At 30.6% G+C, this 14,584-nt stretch overlaps 1 protein-coding gene across 1 annotated transcript in view; it reads left to right on the top strand.

The window, feature by feature from the left end:
• LOC129002137 (BAI1-associated protein 3-like) overlaps nucleotides 1–14,584 on the top strand; it is a 268,228-nt gene that overhangs the window by 60,174 nt on the left and 193,470 nt on the right. The window contains exon 2 of the mRNA XM_054429736.1: nucleotides 4,359–4,388. The gene's annotated coding sequence lies outside the window, so the exon portion shown is untranslated. The remainder of the gene's footprint in view (nucleotides 1–4,358; nucleotides 4,389–14,584) is intronic.

Below are 14,584 nucleotides of genomic sequence, written 5' to 3'. Positions count from 1 at the left end.
ATAAATCGACATCCAAAAAAAGATTTTAATTAGTTTAAATAACAAAATCTTCCTAACCTAACTTAACCGAACAACTCGTTAGGTTTGGTTATAATTATTAGGTGTGGCTGGTATAATACGTAAGTACCAAATGTCATTAAATGGTTTTATTAAGCTTTTATGTTCACATTTAAGTGAAAAACGAAAGTACTGTATATAAATCTATTTAAAAAAAAATTACAAATGTAAAAAAAACTGATCAGCCAATGTAAGTTCCTTAATCACTCAGTATCAAAACATAATAAAATCCATCTAGCTTGTATTTAAATATAGAATTCACGTTTCAAATAGACTAATGCTTTTAGTTTTAAATTTTGAGCTTCATTAAAGCATATCTTATCCATGTATAGAAAGATAGACTCATCACAATGAAACTGAAGCACAAACTCCTATGTTGAGGCTGGATTGGGCTGTTTTGTTCTCTTTGCGTCTAAAAACGAACTTTATGATTAAACGGACACTGAGAATAAAAGATGGTTGGGTTTTCTTCATACACATACAAACCCAGAATTACAGTTGTTAACTATACACACTAAAGCATACCTTATACAAATGTTTATTTATTTTCCATAAAAAAAATAAGTTTTTACCTTGAAAATTTACTTGATTATTTTGCCAAACACTAAACAGAGTTAACAAATACATCCTTGACCAAAAAACTATGTGGGAATATAGTTTTTAGAACAAGATTAAAACAGATTTTAGCCGTTTTATAAAATTACAGTCGTGGGTGGGTCTGATTTAAGAAAAAAGATTAAACTTTTTTATTGAACATTAAAGATTTAATGTAAAATTACATAAAGTGAAGAAATCGAATGATAAAAGGCTGCAAATGTAGTAGGTGTACAGGTGAAACAAGGTCATCGTGTAAGGGTCCTCCAAAAAATTCTAAAGAAAGATCTTATTGATGTATCTTATAAAATCAGTCCTTTCCAATGATTTATCTTATAAACCAACTACATTTTATGACTGTTTTGTTGATAATAGAGTATTGCTTCTTCAACAGTATACCAAATAAAGTTATATTGCACAGCTTTTAGGAATATAATTTGAAATTGAAAATAACAAATGACAGACACCTTATCAACAAGGCATTTAAGGACAAATATTATTCTTAATTTTCTTTTTCGTACCCATTGAACATGTTCCCAAATTATTTGTACTTACTAATGGGGAACTCTGTGTTAACAAAATCTTTAGAGACCTTGGAGGCAAGTGGCCATCTTGGTTAATAATTGTAAACAGCTGATAATTAGTTAGTTACCATCTAAAAACATTTTTTCAAACACCAATGTGGTTATAATTTAAATATCTAGGACACTGTGGGATTAGAAATTTTCTTTGTAGTTTTGAATTGTTTTTGAAGGAAGACCATGGAAGCTAACGGCCAACTTGGGTTTGCCCAACATAAGAGCAATGTTAATTTTGTCAATTTCAAACAGCTGCTGAAGTGTCTACCATCTCTAAATATTTGTTCAAGTACCAAAGTTATTGTAATTAAAATATCTAGTGCAGAGTTCTATTACAAATTAATTTCCTTTGAAGTTTTTTTAATTGTTTTATAAGTTAGAACGTTTACGCTCGAATGACTCTTAAGGAATGAAAACAAAATACCACAGCTGCAGTTTTATAAAAGTAATTTGTAGTCAAAGCATGTCTGCGTCATCTTGATCCTGGTTCTTTGTAATGTGGATCTACAGTTGATGACAAGTCTTTACGAGAAGCGCACGTGACTAAAATGTTGAAGAATTTGAAGATATTTTATTCAATCAAAGTAATATTTCAATTTAGTATAGTTTTTTTTTAGTTTTCATCCAATAATGCCCAAGTTTAAATCTAATATTGAACTGTTATAACAATTCATTTGTTATTGTAATATTTCTTTTCATGAAAACCATAAATATGAAAATTACTCTAGTCGATATTTTTTTCTACTACTTAGAAAATATCTACAAAGTATTTTACGTCATACATAGGTCTATTATTATATTATGAAATGCCATATTTGGTTATTGCGTAAAAAGTGCGTATAAAATCTAAAGAAAGTAAAATAAATTATAAAATTCAGGGCCATAATTACAGTTTCATTTATGTTACCCAACTTTGTCGTATATATGAATAAAATAGCGAAATACAGTCAAGGGAGTGATTATGATTAGTGTTCCTCACTGTGTCACAAGTTATTCTCCCTCTAGAGTAACAAGTTGGTCTTACATAATCAGAGAATATTTAACCCTAATGAGTGAACTTAATATGGTTAGGAGACTATTTCTTCTGATAAATGAAATTAATTAATATATAACAAAGGTTTTGAAAATTGATTGTATTTTTCATGTAGTTTTTAAGACGTTTAATTGTTTAAAGATTACATAAACTAATGATTGTATATGTTTTATTAATTTATGCTTACAAAATAGCTAAAAAAATGTTTTTGACACAAAAGCTTAGCTTAAAATAGGAATAGGTGTTTGATAAACTCTTTGATAATCAATGCTTTACATTTTATTTGCTTTTAAATTATCCCTTGACAATTTGAAATACATAATTTTCATGATATCAATTATTTTTACGATTTCAAGAATTTACAAAATAACAAGTCTACACTGTCTAATGTGGCCTGTGGAAAAACAACTGTAGTATCTTGATGTTGGTTCAGTACTACTAAACTTAACAAGATTAAATAAAAAGAAAGATTGAAAAGGAAATAATTTGTTTGTTAGTTAATTGTTAGTTACAATTAATCTAAAATTATCTTAAAAGAGGATTCTGTTGTACTGAATAAATAAATTGTTAACACGTATTTTGGAACTAAATTATACTCAAACTTTTTAATTCTAAGTACCTTATCATGATATTGAGACCGTAAGTTTACTACTACTAATTATTGTACATACTTTAAAATATGCAGCTCAACTTCAAACTAACTTAGTGCATACCTTGTAACCTAATAGACATCAAATTGGCAAGTTTGATCTCTTGCTTCGAGTTGTAAATCCCTATTAAATGAGGTAAAATAGTCGAAATAATAGTTGATTGCTCTGTTGTAGATAGTTATTCACTATTTCAAAAACTTCATTTTAATTATTTTTATTAAATACACAAAAGGTAATGACAACGACGTTTAAATATTTTGAACGAAATCTTAGTTATTATTTTTTCTGTACCATTAATGACAATGAACCTTTTACCATTATGCCTTTTCTCTTGATTTTACTTTATAAATAACGAATTAAAGTGTTAATTAAAATATATATTGCATCCCGTGAAATAAAAGAAGCCCTAAGTTAATAAAGCTGCAAGTTCGACAGGAAAAACGATAAAGAATTGCTGGGAGGGGTTAGCCAATAAACCTGAATCTGCCACCTGTTCCTTGCCATTGTCTTCTAAATAACTCAAACGTTTTACGTTACGAAAGATAAGGTTTCTTAAATTTTAGCGTCATTGGCTCCTTTTTTCATGGGAGGTAACATTTCCTTGATCTTACGGTATTATTATTTTTGTATTTTTTCTAAATAGGTTGGCGGCCTCTTTTAACCTTGCATTTGCCCGTCCACATAGACTACAGATCTGTGCGTGGAACGTATTCAGCAAAGCAATGGGTGAGCCGGTACAGTACAAAGGTGAACTGTACTGATAAAAGTTAGTGGCAGTGACCAGGATCCGAACCCACGACACTACTGCCTTGGGCCCGAAGTCCGCGACGCTACCGACTCACCAACTATTAAATTAAATTTATAATAGAAATATTTTAAAGTATATGAATGCGGTGTGAAAATTAACTTTCATTGACGAGGTGGTTTACTTAAATAGTTATAATTTTTTTTTAATACCTACAATAATTTGTATGAGCCAAACCTAATGTAAGATATAACATAACAATAACAATGTTTTCAAGTAATTTGAAACGTAAAACAATAGGACCATAGGCAGGACTAGGCTCTCCTATATTAGCGAAACTTTTAACAAAACATTATCATCGTAACATCGTAATAAACACATTCCGTCATAATTTTATAAATTTTCTGTGTTTTGGACTCAACTAGTTTGAAAAAAAAAACGGAGGGAAACAAGAGGGGTAAGGAATGTTAACAGCTGGGTAATGTCTGATGATGGGAAATGGAGGGAAAACCCAGAGCTCATTGCACTTGAATTCCTCACATTCATAGGCTAAACAATACAAAGGGTACTTATAGCTCTTAATTTACAGAACGTTAAAAATAATAATTAACATAGAATATTTATACTTAAGCGTCCTGTTATAAAAACTTATATTATTAAGATATGAATGAGGAATAAGAATATTTTTATATTTGTTTCAGATATTCATGACTTAGAACCTGCATTTGTTTGTAAGTATAAACATTTATGAGTTCTACATTTTAAGGTAGCTGCAAAATTAAAGGTCTTGTGATATAATAGTTGAGATAATTGTTTAATGTATACATCACTAAATATATCGATAAAATCGTATGCTTTACAAAACTTTAACTAAAAAAGAGTATACGATATTCTCAGGAAAACAGTGTCAATTAGATGACTCTTTTACAAATGTTTATCACATTACAGGGAACTGTTAAAGTGTGCTTCAGCGAAATCACAAAGCTGTTATTTCTGTCTGTGACAACTGTCTAATTAAAAATTACCTTTCTTTTCCACCGTTACAACTATTTCACTTCTTTTCAACAAAACTTTTAAATTGAGTAACACAGTTCAACAGTAAAATTTGAAATATGACAATTTTATAACCAACTTCATTGCTTATTGTCTATCCATTCATAAACTATTTATAGCGCTAAAATAAATTTAAAATACTAAATACTTAATACGATACTATACTATCATCTTATACGATTATTCAATTTGTTAAGTTAAGTGTAAAACCCATAAAATCGAAGTATTAAGAATAACCTCTTGGGTTTTTGGCGTTGCGAATTCAAGTAAAACCTCACAAAAAGGTTTCGATGAAAATTTGTATAAACTTAACCATATAAATATACAGGGTGTTCAAAAAAGTTGGGAATATTATTTGCGAAGTGATCCCTTGGGTATCACGAATCAAGACGATTTTTTTTCTAACATGGGGCTTGTCTATCTTAACCAACTATACAAAGTTTCATAAAGATCGATTGAAAAAATCTAAGATAAAAATGTTTATAACAAAATTCAAAATGGCGAATATCTGGTTAATGAATCGATTTTGGAAAAAGTATTATTGATGATTTTCTCTTTATTTTGAACCAAGGAATCACTTCGTAAATTATGTCCCCACCTTTATTGAACACCCTGTATAAAAAATAGTTTTGCCATTAACTATATTAGTTAGTGTTGATAAAAATGTAATTATATGCATCCGGCTAGTTAGAATTTGCAAATAACAAATATATGATTTCGTCTTTTGAAATGACAACGTTAAATAATAAAAAAAATTGTATATTATTTTGTAGAGTAAATATAAATTATAGCGATTTAATTTTAAAAATAAAACTCTTGTCTGTACTAGAGTTTTACTTTCAAGAAATATAAAAGAGAGTTAACATTAAAAGTAGGTAACTAAACATATTTTTTTTCATTCCTGGAAATCAATTATAGTACATATCAACATAAATGGGACCCATGTGTTACAAACACAATACAAACATGTTAGAATATGGCAGATACACTACATTCAGTGTTAAATAGGTTCACGTTATTCTTTATAGCAAAGACAGAGTTACAACCCACTTACGAAGAGATAGTAGGTCGTTAATATGTTCTCGGACGTGACTTTTCTCTTCCTTGTTTCAGTCTCAGGATTTTACAAATTTGAAAATATTTTGCATCAAGGTAAAAAATAGATAGATTGATCAAGTATTGATCTAAATAATACCTACATATAAATTCATTAACAAGATAGGGTTCCTAGCTTATATCTAGTTCACCACATGTTACCGTAGGTGCTATGAAGTGAACTACAAGTCAACAAACCTTTTAGTCTAGCCCTACAATTTTCTTGTAGTCTTAATTAACTTGAATATAACACAAAAATAACAAATATTTAAGAGAGTTAAACTAACACTTATATGGGAAATCCTTCTGACTTTGTCATTTTGGTTATACAGCCAAAGGGTTCATCGTTGAGTCAACGATACACAAAAATCCGTTTTGTATATCGTTGCGTTGAGTATATACTCGTATGTATATATAAAATAACACACCTTCTCTATTCACTGTTTCAGTTTAATTATAAAGTATATGTTTTGGGGCTAAGAGAACAAAGTAACTTCATCCAACTTTAACATACGAGTGTATGTTCAAGTTTTGTTGGATTTAACATGTTTCCATGTATGAATAAAATAAGCTACTCTTGTTTAATATTTATAGAAATTATTGGTTCAAACAACACAACACAGCTAAATAAATATTGATTATGAGTCGATATAATTCAATTGAAAATGTACACAAGTAAGTATATACTCTTCGCACATGCCAGAATAAAAGACTTACATGTTGAGATATGGACGTGACCCAAGAGGGACGGGTCACGCCAACATTACAATAATCTATAAAAAGTGTAAAAGTTGGGAATTTTCAGGTATTTTGCGCTATGAGTTGGGATTCGGGAAATTTGAAACTGTCGACTTAAAGATTTATTTTAAAACTAAGCAGACGTGTTCTCTTCTGTAAACATAAATAATTAAAGTAAACAAGAGTCTAAGGGTTCTAAGGGCAATTTATTACTGGGCAGAGTCGTATCAACTGAAATTTTATTTGGAAAAATCATTTTAAGAGGCTGTAAACTTAACATGTTATTGATTAGTACAGTGTGTACAGTCATAACACAATAACAGTCATAACACAATAATGTGTGATAAACCTTCATTTGTTGTTATTTGTGCCAAATATGTATACTTACTGTTAAAATTTAATATTAATTAGTTGGGAAATCTTTGGCAATATAGTTGGGAAATCCGTGTGATGTAGTCGAGAAATTCGAGTAGTTGGGAAATTCGAGTAGTTGGGAAATTCGAGTAGTTGGGAAATTCGAGTAATATAGTTGGGAAATTCGAGTAATAAAGTTGGGAAATTCGAGTACTATAGCTGTAAATCCGTGTGATATAGTCAAGGAATTCGAATGATATAGTTGGGAAATTTGAGTATTATAGTTGGGAAATTCGAATAACATAGTTGGGGAATCGAATCCGTATTGGGGAATTTCAAAGTCTCCAACCGTCCAATATTTTTTTAACACCTCTGCATGGAGACAATAATATCCTAACATTCACGGCTACACCGCCAGTATGTTAAAATGAATATTTAAAGCTAATCTATTACGTAAAATTAGTATACGATGCGTTTAGAAGGTAATGAATGTTTTGTGTGTAAGCAACCCTCAGCTAATCAGCAGCCTAGATGGGCTAATTTCCCTTGAGATGGTGTCGTCATTGTCATTTGTGTCCAAGACCTGCACATAGATTACATCCTGTCCTGTAGACTTGATAAGCTCAACGGGAAGTCTTAATTAAATTCACCAACTGATTATTAGAGAGAATTTGTCGAAAATTGGGATTTCAGAACAAATGGATTCATAATAATAGTAGGATTTGAAAACATGACTCCTTACATTTTTAGGAAATATTGTTCAAAAGTAATGTATTTTACTAGATGTACACTAAAAAACTAACTTAGTACCATTCCTTAAATTCTAACAGGTCAAAGGCGTTAGAAGTTCTTATCACACTCTTACATTGCAATATCTAAAAAAATATTGGTAATCATCTGTAGAGTAATAAAAAACCCAAGTAGATAACGTATTTTAATACTGCATTAGAATAAAAAAAACATACCTGATTCTGAAAATAGTTTTGGGTACCGTAGAGGGGGGGGGTTAAATCATATTAACTTATAAAGCCTATTTTCGGAGTTTAGGAAATAGGAAAAAACAAATCTTATTAAGGTTTTAAGAGAAAAAAATTAGGAATGTTTATGTTTATCTTAAATGCACACACACACATTTATTTTTTACACATCTTTCAGTATATTTAATTACAAAGAAACATTTCCAAGTGCTTGTTAAGTGACATTATAAACATTCATGTTTTCCAAGCGCCACCGCGCTGCTGTTTCAGAGCATGTTTTCCAGTTATTAAGCTAATTTGCTGGAGCAGAACTGGAAAATTGTTTCTCATACTTCAATTTCATTTTGTTGTAATTTTAGGTTCTGAAATATGTATATATTAATTGTAATGTGTAGCGCAATATAGCTTGTGCTTTGTAACACTTGATTTTATAATAAAACATTTTATAGTTGAGATAAAATATTTTATAATTGCCATAAACAACCCTCAAGCAAAATAAAATTACTTAAATGCATTCTTTAAGAAGTAAACATATTTTTGTATTTTGCACAAGATTTACAAATAAATTTTCTGGTAAATAAAATAATAATGCACTATGAATGTGAGAAAGGGGGCAAGGGGGGAAGGAGTTGGTCTAGTAGAGCGCGGGACTTCGGTTCCAGAGATCCCTGGTTCAAATCCCCCCAAATAACCAATGGATTTTAACCATGTGATAATGCCGTAACCCCTAGGTCTAGCCTGAAGTAATGTGAAAAACAATTCCGGGCTCGTGCCTAGGACAAAAAAATGCATGTGAGAAAAAAGCATGCTTCTTGTGGACATTTATTTCATTTTCTACCCTTTCTAGCTTTAAATTAAAAACTGTTTTCCACAATTTAAACTTTAAAATATCCCCGAAACAACATGTTAAAACATTCAATACCTTCTTATTTATTTGCAAGTATTTTCGAACCTTCGAACCGCCTATAAAACGTCTGGAACATAAATAAATGTTGAAGACAGTAAAGTATTATGCACTATTAAACCCCGAACTTTGTCGCTGTCGGGAAATGGCGATAAATATAAGTTAAGACCACCATCGATCACAATGTGGTAGTCTTTCTTACTTTGCATTCTAAAAACCTGACAAAATTATCCCCACTTATTACGTTATGTATTTGATGAGGTAAATAAGTTCTTTCAAACGGATCGGAAGGATTCTAATTTCGAATTTCGACAGTATATGAGTTGGAATCTTCCTATTTACATGAGCTTTTGAATATTTAGCATTAGCTCTAAGCTTGAATTTGAATATGTATGACTTAGGATTATGCATGTTCATCATTAAAAGTTTATATTCTCGAATGCTTACGTCAGCACTGTATCATAGAAATAGATATGGAATTTTAGAATCAGGTTGGATACAGTTAGAGAAATTACGTCTGAATATTAAACATTGAATTAATTGTTTTTTACACTCCATAAAATGTGATACCCTTTTAGGCTGCACAAGCTTTTTCGCTGCTTTAAATAAAAAGAAGATTGCTTTTAGGGTAAATACTTACATACCAATAATTCATTGTTCACAAAGTTTGTCTGTTTGTCAATTGGCTGCTTGCCATGGAAATAAGGTATACGATATAAGAAACAATAATTTGAGATGAAATTCGAACATTTACATTTATATGGAATACATGCTCTAGTGAAAAAGATTGTTATATGTATTTTTTGTCTTATTTTTTAGGTGTTTTAGATGTACGAAAAAATAACCAAAGTGTATCATGCAAGGTGTTTATTTAGGCAAAGATTGACTGAGTGAGACATTCATATTTTATTAAAACATATTTTTCACCCATCGAGGTCCTAAAAAGTAATAGGAGCTCCTTATCTCCTATGGGAAGCTATTTTACAAGATCGGACAGATTATCAGACTAGTAAGTAATACAATAAACAAATTACCATTCTGACATTCGAACTCATGCTAATTTGAGTAGGAAACACTAAAAAATGTACACTTATAAATGTGTGTACGATGTAAATGCCGAAAATGCTTTGGTACACACAATTCAACAGCTTATCTGTTATTTTTCTTGTTTTGAAGTTTATCCTAGGTATCATGAATTGACGCGACACGTCCCGATATCCTCTATGACGTTCACAGCAGCTTATAAAAAATCTTTTTGTTCATATTTTTGAAGAATAATATTTTAGAACCTAAATATTTGTAAAAGAAAAATCAAGAGTGGTGAGTTTGCTGATCCAACATATTGCTATTTGGTTGAACATTTATTCTTAACACCAGACAGTTTAAAGTAGACATATATCAGACATTCTTTAGATATTTAAAATTAAAACATACGTAGATAATTTGAGCTACTGACTAAGTTCATGAATGTAAATAACACATTTATGTCGAAAATACCATTTTTAAACCAAGCAGACCCCAAATAACAGCTCATTGTACCAAATAAAGCACCTTGTACGTCACATCTAAGTCACAACATCTAAGGAGAATTAAAATTGTAGTTACTAGCTCCTGTAACTGTATGATTTAGCAACGTAATTTTCATGGTTGCAACTGTTCCACATGGAAAGTTAACTTGTCTAAAAGTTAATTGTACGCTCAACTCTTTGTCAAATTTGACATAAAGTTAAACGAAAACTAGTTGACGGGCTTCTTTGTGATGCTTATCTTTGGAACTTTATTAAGTTCTAAATGAAAAAGACCCAACTGTTTGCCCCGAGTTAATCAGTGCTCAAATTTCCGCTTCGTAACAAAGACTTGTACTTTCTATGTAAATAGACTTCTTCTTCACTCGTTACTTGATATTGTATGACGTCACTTCTTGTCTTTGGGCAGTGCTTGACTAACTTTGGGCAAGGAAACATCAGCAACGGTGCGTCTTTAGTCAAGGTATTTGCATGTAGATTATAATATATATTTATGTTTATGAGAAAACTATTTATTTTTGTTAGGTAAAGAATAATGACATTAAATTTAAGGTTTGATCACATATTACAAGTTGATTCCCTCAGTTGAGAGCTAAGAGGAAACAATCTACCGTAAATAAACAACCACAAAATCCAGCTAGCCGTTGAAAACTAGAGGCCAGTTTTATTTTGCATTGCTCTGAGAGACCCCATGTAAAAATATACATCAATATCACCTTTTTCATGTGTTGTACCAGCGAAGATAAACTCAGTATTACCGTTACAGGAAATAAAAAATACTTTTTGGTCGCGCCCGAGACCCAAAAATGGGGTATTTAGGGTGCAGCTCAAAAGTTTTAAATATACCCCCATAAACTGATATCTCATTTTGAAAGTCATTAGGCCTAGCTTAAAACAATATCCGGGAAAATTTGAGGTCACTATCTCAACCCAATACAAAATGCCAGCGGTTTTTCATCAACCTCAGAGACCCCACTTAAAAATGCACATTAATATTCAGTATTAACATTTTATCAGGTTGCACTAGGAATGCTTATCCCTTCGTAAGAAAAATAGTGTGCTTTTCAGTTAGTAAAAACATTTTCCCACGAGGACACAAATGAAGCATATTGGGGCAGCTCAACAATTTTAAATGTAATTTTTGAAAACTAAAAACTGTCAAAATGTTGTATTGGGTTGAGTTAGGAGCCTCTTGTTTTTAACGATATCCATTTAAACTAATTGCCTTCAAAAAGAGGTGTCCCTTGATGGAGCTTTATATTTAAACATTTTGTGCTGCACCCAATATACCCCATTTTGGGGCCGGAAAAAATTCGATAGGGACCAAAAAGTCGTTTTTAGTTTCTTGTTACGGTAATACTGAGTTTAGTTTTCCTTGTAAAACACTTAACTACGTAAATAGGAGATATTGATGTATATTTTTACATAGGTTCTCTCAAGGGTGTTGAAAAAACGGCTGCCATTCTGTAATGGGTTAATTATGATTTATAGGCAAGTCTTTCAGTTAAAATTTCGTATATACTTGCATTAAGCTGTGTTTCGGAGTAAAGAATAATACCTTTATCGTAAACATCTATAATAAAAAGAAAAATACTAGTAAATCGTTTGAATTTTTTTGTAAAATTTCGTAGACGATCACTGTAATCAATTCTTTTTCTGTGACAGTAATCTTGGCCTAAATTAATTTGTTTTCTGTGACCCTTAATTTAAAAATGGTGAAAATCCAATTAATAACTTCTTGATTAGCATCGTACGTGTTAATAAATTACCTGAAAAATACAGAAAATATATACGTCTAATAACACTTGCAATAATATATTTACACTTATACTGTTGACTTACAAGACGGTAAATACATGTAAAAGTTGGTAAGTGGTGATCGATTTCGATTGGACACTCGAATCATCATCAGACCCAATAGGAGAATGAATCATTCTCCTATAGGAATTCCTATAGCAATCCTAGGGAATCATTCTCATCCCAATAGAAGAATGAATCATTCTCCTATTGGGTCTGATGATGATTGGAGTGTCCAATCGAAATCGATCACCACTTACCAACTTTTACATGTATTTACCGTCCTGTAAGTCAACAGTATAAGTGTAAATATATTATTGCAAGTGTTATTAGACGTATATAATTTCTGTATTTTTCAAAAACCAATTATAAAATAAAATAAAAGATTGCTATCAGTGTAGTGAAATACATCAATGCCACACAGTGAGTTATCCACAACTGTACAATGGCGGGAACGTGGGGAGAAATTGGTTTTCCGTCGTTACATCCAGAATCAACGTTGTCAGCATTTCCGCAGCATTCTTCCATTTAAATATTCATATCGGTGGAATAAATATTTCGTCCGAAAAAGTCGTTTGCGTGAAATTTCATTTGCGTGTACGTGGAAAGCTTCATGTCTCACACACACGCCTTACTAATGCTGTTTGTTGCATTGATTGTTTGTTAATACTTTAGGTTTAAACATTTTAACCAGTTAATTTTTAATTTAAATTCTTCTTCAGATTAGGTTTTGTGTATCTTGAATTTGGTAATTATGAAGTAAACTACGGATAATAGAACGGAAATGGAACCTTATACTAACAACCGTAACAGCTGGTTTGAGAGTTTCCGACAGTTCCATAATAATACAAACATATTTACTTTTGGGCCGGTGGCGTCATTTGTTTATGTTTATTATACATACCATTTATGATCAATCATCCATGGAGTAAATTAAATATCAGTTTTGTTAACAAGATGTCTTTTATCTGCTCATTAACAAAACAAAAGTGTATTTAAACAATATATGTACCTGTTCTCATGGCACAAATAAACAAGGGGAAAAATAACTAAATGTTAGTACATTACGATTGATCATCATTCATGGATAAAACTATTTTAAAAAAATTGAAAAATTAGTTGTATGTGTTTTGTTAGTAGAATATATGCATACATTTAAGCTTTGTTGTGGTGGGTTTTCAATATGTAAAGCAAGCTGATTAAGAAAGCAAGATAGACAATATGTAATAAATATTCGGATATGTTATAGTTATCATCTAATAATGTTGTATATTTACAAAATAATATAGCGTTCCTTTCACATATTTACTACTTTTTGAAATAACGCTTAAAATGTGTCATTGTCAATGAAAACTCACGAATAAATTTTAATATAAATCCATTTTCAAATGTTAAAAATATTCTGAGAGATAAAATTATATTGATGAATCACTACACTCTCTGATTTGTATAGTAAGTGACTTGAACATGCTATAACGTTAACTGACTTCAAGCATTTACAGAACGTAACCACTTTATCAAGTGCTGCACAGCTGGTTGCCTCTTATATCATTGTTGTTCAGTGCTTTGTGGCAAAAATCCCCAACTTCGTATCTTGTGTTAGTTGAAAAATAATAAAATTACATTTATGATATTAAAGTTGGGTAATTTCGTTGAACCTTTGCAAATCTTTCCAATTGTATATTTGCTGTAATTTAATTGATACAGCAAAGTTTGTAGAAAATGTTTATTCTTCAGATTCATTTGAAACAGGCATTATTCCACTGCGGAGTGTAAAAGTTTTAATAATTAAAAATACAAACAAAAGCAGTGAACGCAATTGATCACTGTTGACCGGGTTTATTGTTGATCAAAGACAAAAGAACCGTATCTCGTCCGTCACTAATAATCTCGGCTGTTGGTTGCTTTTATTTATTGGACGAAAAAAATACAGCCTTGTCTTACTCAAAATAAATTAAATATTTGATTGATCAGATTTACTGTGAATTGCATCCTTTAGATCGATAATATTAATATTTTAATTTTTTATTCCAAATTAATTTTGTTTTAATATCTGTATGCCATATGAATATTGTTACATTATGTACGAATTAATTTTAAAAGGTTGAAATGTAGCTTTGTGTGCAGAGGAATACGTACCAACATCTTGTTTAGAAATAGGAACCTGAGTGTTGTAAGTATTTATGATTTCGGAAATATTTATTTTCAAGATATTTCCTATTAGTATATGCATTTTACCAAACGTGTGAGAGTGTTATAAATGTTTAGGGATTTCGGAAATATTTATTTTCAAGATATTTCCTATTAGTATATGAATTTTACCAAATGTGTGAGAGTGTTATAAATATTTAGGGATTTTGGAAATATTTATTTTCAAGATATTTCCTATTAGTATATGAAATTTACCAAACGTGTGCTGAGTAGGATTATTTATTTCGCTAGCAATGATTTGAAAATGTCGGAGTGCAACCATTACGCTAATA

This window comes from Macrosteles quadrilineatus, unplaced genomic scaffold, assembly GCF_028750875.1.
Source record: "Macrosteles quadrilineatus isolate MER2022 unplaced genomic scaffold, UCM_ALF_1.0 Scaffold_9__3_contigs__length_116548681, whole genome shotgun sequence".
NCBI classification, from domain to species: domain Eukaryota; kingdom Metazoa; phylum Arthropoda; class Insecta; order Hemiptera; family Cicadellidae; genus Macrosteles; species Macrosteles quadrilineatus.
Note: the sequence above shows the minus strand (reverse complement) of the source record. Positions and strands in the feature narration are given on the sequence as shown.